Raw genomic sequence first — 5,972 nt, forward strand, 5'->3', positions numbered from 1 at the left:
AATGAAGCACAGAAATGTAATTGTTACACAATGAGGATGGGATTCGAACCCATGCATGCAGAGCACAATAGATTAGCAGTCCATCTCCTTTAACACTCGGCCACCACATCCTGTATTTTGAAGTGGCAAATTAATTTAAAAAACTGTAGGTGCAGTATGTAAACCCTAGATTGAAATCAATGAAAGTTCGGCAGAGCAATGTCAAGGCCATGTGTCGATCCCATCGAGACATTTAACAAACGTGTTGTCAGGCCGAGTGGTCTCAAGTGCTTGATTAAGTGTGTTGAGGTGTTCGGTTCAAATCCCATCATAGAGGTTGCCCTTGGTGAAGCTATTCTCAATACCTGAATCCTATTAGTCACTCTAGGATTGCGCAGGGATTCTATATTCATGTGGGGCCATGTAAGAGAGGAAATAACAAATGTTTTGTGAAGAGGTTGGTGTTATAATCCACACATGCAGTTCATCGCCTTCACCACTCAGATACCAAGTTCTGTGCTCTCGCTGTGGCAGTCAGCAATTTTACCAGTGTTTGTGAATGTCAAAATCTTCCAGTGCCAAAATAACGCACAGAAATGTAATTGTTACACGATGAGGATGGGATTCGAACCCATGCATGCAGAGCACAATGGATTAGCAGTCCATCGCATTAACCACTCAGATCAAATCAAATCAAATCAAAAATCAAATTTTATTTGTCACATACACATGGTTAGCAGATGTTAATGCGAGTGTAGCGAAATGCTTGTGCTTCTAGTTCCGACAATGCAGTGATAACCAACAAGTAATCTAACTAACAATTCCAAAACTACTGTCTTATACACAGTGTAAGGGGATAAGGAACATGTACATAAGGATATATGAATGAGTGATGGTACAGAGCAGCATACAGTAGATGGTATCGAGTACAGTATATACATATGAGATGAGTGTGTAGACAAAGTAAACAAAGTGGCATAGTTAAAGTGGCTAGTGATACATGTGTTACATAAGGATGCAGTCGATGATGAAGAGTACAGTATATACATATGCATATGAGATGAATAATGTAGGGTAAGTAACATTATATAAGGTAGCATTGTTTAAAGTGGCTAGTGATATATTTACATCATTTCCCATCAATTCCCATTATTAAAATGGCTGGAGTTGGGTCAGTGTCAATGACAGTGTGTTGGCAGCAGCCACTCAGTGTTAGTGGTGGCTGTTTAACAGTCTGATGGCCTTGAGATAGAAGCTGTTTTTCAGTCTCTCGGTCCCAGCTTTGATGCACCTGTACTGACCTCGCCTTCTGGATGATAGCGGGGTGAACAGGCAGTGGTTCGGGTGGTTGATGTCCTTGATGATCTTTATGGCCTTCCTGTAACAACGGGTGGTGTAGGTGTCCTGGAGGGCAGGTAGTTTGCCCCCGGTGATGCGTTGTGCAGTCCTCACTACCCTCTGGAGAGCCTTACGGTTGAGGGCGGAGCAGTTGCCGTACCAGGCGGTGATACAGCCCGCCAGGATGCTCTCGATTGTGCATCTGTAGAAGTTTGTGAGTGCTTTTGGTGACAAGCCAAATTTCTTCAGCCTCCTGAGGTTGAATAGGCGCTGCTGCGCCTTCTTCACGACGCTGTCAGTGTGAGTGGACCAATTCAGTTTGTCTGTGATGTGTATGCCGGGGAACTTAAAACTAGCTACCCTCTCCACTACTGTTCCATCGATGTGGATAGGGGGGTGTTCCCTCTGCTGTTTCCTGAAGTCCACAATCATCTCCTTAGTTTTGTTGACGTTGAGTGTGAGGTTATTTTCCTGACACCACACTCCGAGGGCCCTCACCTCCTCCCTGTAGGCCGTCTCGTCGTTGTTGGTAATCAAGCCTACCACTGTTGTGTCGTCCGCAAACTTGATGATTGAGTTGGAGGCGTGCGTGGCCACGCAGTCGTGGGTGAACAGGGAGTACAGGAGAGGGCTCAGAACGCACCCTTGTGGGGCCCCCGTGTTGAGGATCAGCGGGGAGGAGATGTTGTTGCCTACCCTCACCACCTGGGGGCGGCCCGTCAGGAAGTCCAGTACCCAGTTGCACAGGGCGGGGTCGAGACCCAGAGTCTCGAGCTTGATGACGAGCTCGGAGGGTACTATGGTGTTGAATGCCGAGCTGTAGTCGATGAACAGCATTCTCACATAGGTATTACTCTTGTCCAGGTGGGTTAGGGCAGTGTGCAGTGTGGTTGAGATTGCATCGTCTGTGGACCTATTTGGGCGGTAAGCAAATTGGAGTGGGTCTAGGGTGTCAGGTAGGGTGGAGGTGATATGGTCCTTGACTAGTCTCTCAAAGCACTTCATGATGACGGAAGTGAGTGCTATGGGGCGGTAGTCGTTTAGCTCAGTTACCTTAGCTTTCTTGGGAACAGGAACAATGGTGGCCCTCTTGAAGCATGTGGGAACAGCAGACTGGTATAGGGATTGATTGAATATGTCCGTAAACACACCGGCCAGCTGGTCTGCGCATGCTCTGAGGGCGCGGCTGGGGATGCCGTCTGGATACCAAGTACTGTGCTCTCGCTGTGGCAGTCAGCAATTTTCCCAGTGTTTGTGAAAGTCAAAATCTTCCAGTGCCAAAATAAAGCACAGAAATGTAATTGTTACACGATGAGGATTGGATTAGAACCCATGCATGCAGTGCACAATGGATTAGCAGTCCATCGCCTTAACCACTCGGCCACCTCATCCTGCATTTTGTTAGTGGCAAATGACTTTAAAAAACGTTAGTTGCTGTATGTAAACCCTAGATTGAAATCAATGAAAGTTCGGCAGAGCAATGGCAAGGCCATGTGTCGATCCCATCGAGATATTTAACAAACGTAATGTTAGGCAGAGTGGTCTCAAGTGCTTGATTAAGTGTGTTGAGGTGTCGTTTCAAATCCCACCATTGAGGTTGCCCTTGGTGAAGCTATTCATCAATACCTGAATCTTATTAGTCACTCTAGGATTGCGCAGGGATTCAATATTCATGTGGGGCCATGTAAGAGAGGAAATAACAAATGTTTTGTGAAGAGGTTGGTGTTATAATCCACACATGCAGTTCATCGCCTTCACCACTCAGATACCAAGTCCTGTGCTCTCACTGTGGCAGTCAGCAATTTTACCAGTATTTGTGAAAGTCAAAATCTTCCAGTGCCAAAAAAAGCACAGAATTTTTTTTTTTTGTTACACATTGCGGATTGGATTCGAACCCATGCATGCAGAGCACAATGGATTAGCAGTCCATCGCCTTCACCACTCAGATACCAAGTCCTGTGGACTCACTGCGGCAGTCAGCAATTTTCCCAGTGTTTGTGAAAGTCAAAATCTTCCAGTGCCAAAACAAAGCACAGAAATTTAATTGTTACACGATGAGTATGGGATTCGAACCCATGCATGCAGAGCACAATGGATTAGCAGTCCATCGCATTAACCACTCAGATACCAAGTACTGTGCTCTCGCTGTGGCAGTCAGCAATTTTCCCAGTGTTTGTGAAAGTCAAAATCTTCCAGTGCCAAAATAAAGCACAGAAATGTAATTGTTACAGGATGAGGATTGGATTCGAAACCATGCATGCAGTGCACAATGGATTAGCAGTCCATCGCCTTCACCACTCAGATACCAAGTCCTGTGCTCTCACTGTGGCAGTCAGCAATTTTACCAGTATTTGTGAAAGTCAAAATCTTCCAGTGCCAAAAAAAGCACAGAATTTTTTTTTTTTTGTTACACATTGCGGATTGGATTCGAACCCATGCATGCAGAGCACAATGGATTAGCAGTCCATCGCCTTCACCACTCAGATACCAAGTCCTGTGGACTCACTGCGGCAGTCAGCAATTTTCCCAGTGTTTGTGAAAGTCAAAATCTTCCAGTGCCAAAACAAAGCACAGAAATGTAATTGTTACACGATGAGTATGGGATTCGAACCCATGCATGCAGAGCACAATGGATTAGCAGTCCATCACATTAACCACTCAGATACCAAGTACTGTGCTCTCGCTGTGGCAGTCAGCAATTTTCCCAGTGTTTGTGAAAGTCAAAATCTTCCAGTGCCAAAATAAAGCACAGAAATGTAATTGTTACAGGATGAGGATTGGATTCGAAACCATGCATGCAGTGCACAATGGATTAGCAGTCCAGCGCCTTAACCACTCGGCCACCTCATCCTGAATTTTGGTAGTGGCAAATGACTTTCAAAATCTGTAGTTGCTGTATGTAAACCCTTGATTGAAATCAATGAAAGTTAGGCAGAGCAATGGCAAGGCCATGTGTCGATCCCATCGAGACATTTAACAAACGTGTTGTAAACCCTAGATTGAAATCAATGAAAGTTTGGTAGAGCACTGGCAAGGCCATGTGTCGATCCCATCGAGACATTTAACAAACGTGTTGTCAGGCCGAGTTGTCTCAAGTGCTTGATTAAGTGTGTTGAGGTGTTGGTTCAAATCCCACCGTTGAGGTTGCCCTTGGTGAAGCTATTCTTCAATAAATCTTATTAGTCACTCTAGGATTGCGCAGGGATTCTATATTCATGTGGGGCCATGTAAGAGAGGAAATAACAAATGTTTCGTGAAGAGGTTGGTATAATCCACACATGCAGTTCATCGCCTTCACCACTCAAATATCAAGTCCTGTGCTCTCGCTGTGGCAGTCAGCAATTTTACCAGTGTTTGTGAAAGTCAAAATCTTCCAGTGCCAAAAAAAGCACAGAATTTTACTTGTTACAAGATGAGGATGGGATTCTAACCCATGCATGCAGAGCACAATGGATTAGCAGTCCATCGCCTTAACTACTAGGCCACTTAACCACCAGTGTTTGTGAAAGTCAAAATCTTCCAGTGCCAAAATAAAGCACAGAAATGTAATTGTTTCACGATGAGGATGGGATTCGAACCCATGCATGCAGAGCACAATGGATTAGCAGTCCATCGCCTTAACCACTCGGCCACCTCATCCTGTATTTTGAAGTGGCAAATTAATTTAAAAAACTGTAGTTGCTGTATGTAAACCCTAGATTGAAATCAATGAAAGTTCGGCAGAGCAATGGCAAGGCCATGTGTCGATCCCATCGAGACATTTAACAAACGTGTTGTAAACCCTAGATTGAAATCAATGAAAGTTTGGTAGAGCACTGGCAAGGCCATGTGTCGATCCCATCGAGACATTTAACAAACGTAATGTTAGGCAGAGTGGTCTCAAGTGCATGATTAAGTGTGTTGAGGTGTCGTTTCAAATCCCACCATTGAGGTTGCCCTTGGTGAAGCTATTCATCAATACCTGAATCTTATTAGTCACTCTAGGATTGCGCAGGGATTCAATATTCATGTGGGGCCATGTAAGAGAGGAAATAACAAATGTTTTGTGAAGAGGTTGGTGTTATAATCCACACATGCAGTTCATCGCCTTCACCACTCAGATACCAAGTCCTGTGCTCTCGCTGTGGCAGTCAGCAATTTTACCAGTGTTTGTGAAAGTCAAAATCTTCCAGTGCCAAAATAAAGCACATAATTTTAATTGTTATACAATGAGATTCTAACCCATGCATGCAGAGCACAATGGATTAGCAGTCCATCGCCTTAACCACTCAGATACCAAGTCCTGTGCTCTCGCTGTGGCAGTCAGCAATTTTACCAGTTTTTGTGAAAGTCAAAATCTTCCAGTGCCAAAAAAAGCACAGAATTTTATTTGTTAGACGTAGAGGATTGGATTCGAACCCATGCATGTAGAGCACAATGGATTAGCAGTCCATCACCTTCACCACTCAGTTACCAAGTCCTGTGGACTCACTGTGGCAGTCAGCAATTTTCCCAGTGTTTGTGAAAGTCAAAATCTTCCAGTGCCAAAATAAAGCACAGAAATTTAATTGTTACACGATGAGGATGGGATTCGAACCCATGCATGCAGAGCACAATGAATTAGCAGTCCACCGCCTTAACCACTCAGATACCAAGTCCTGTGGACTCAATGTGGC

The 5,972-nt window shown here is 44.6% G+C and overlaps 1 non-coding gene across 1 annotated transcript; it reads right to left on the reverse strand.

Moving 5' to 3' along the window:
* Positions 1-4,874: 4,874 nt before the first annotated feature.
* On the reverse strand, positions 4,875-4,956 carry trnas-gcu. Its single transcript has one exon. It is a non-coding gene; the product is annotated as a tRNA-Ser (tRNA).
* Between the last annotated feature and the right edge of the window lie 1,016 nt (positions 4,957-5,972).

This window comes from Oncorhynchus gorbuscha, linkage group LG14 (assembly GCF_021184085.1).
Source record: "Oncorhynchus gorbuscha isolate QuinsamMale2020 ecotype Even-year linkage group LG14, OgorEven_v1.0, whole genome shotgun sequence".
Taxonomy (NCBI): domain Eukaryota; kingdom Metazoa; phylum Chordata; class Actinopteri; order Salmoniformes; family Salmonidae; genus Oncorhynchus; species Oncorhynchus gorbuscha.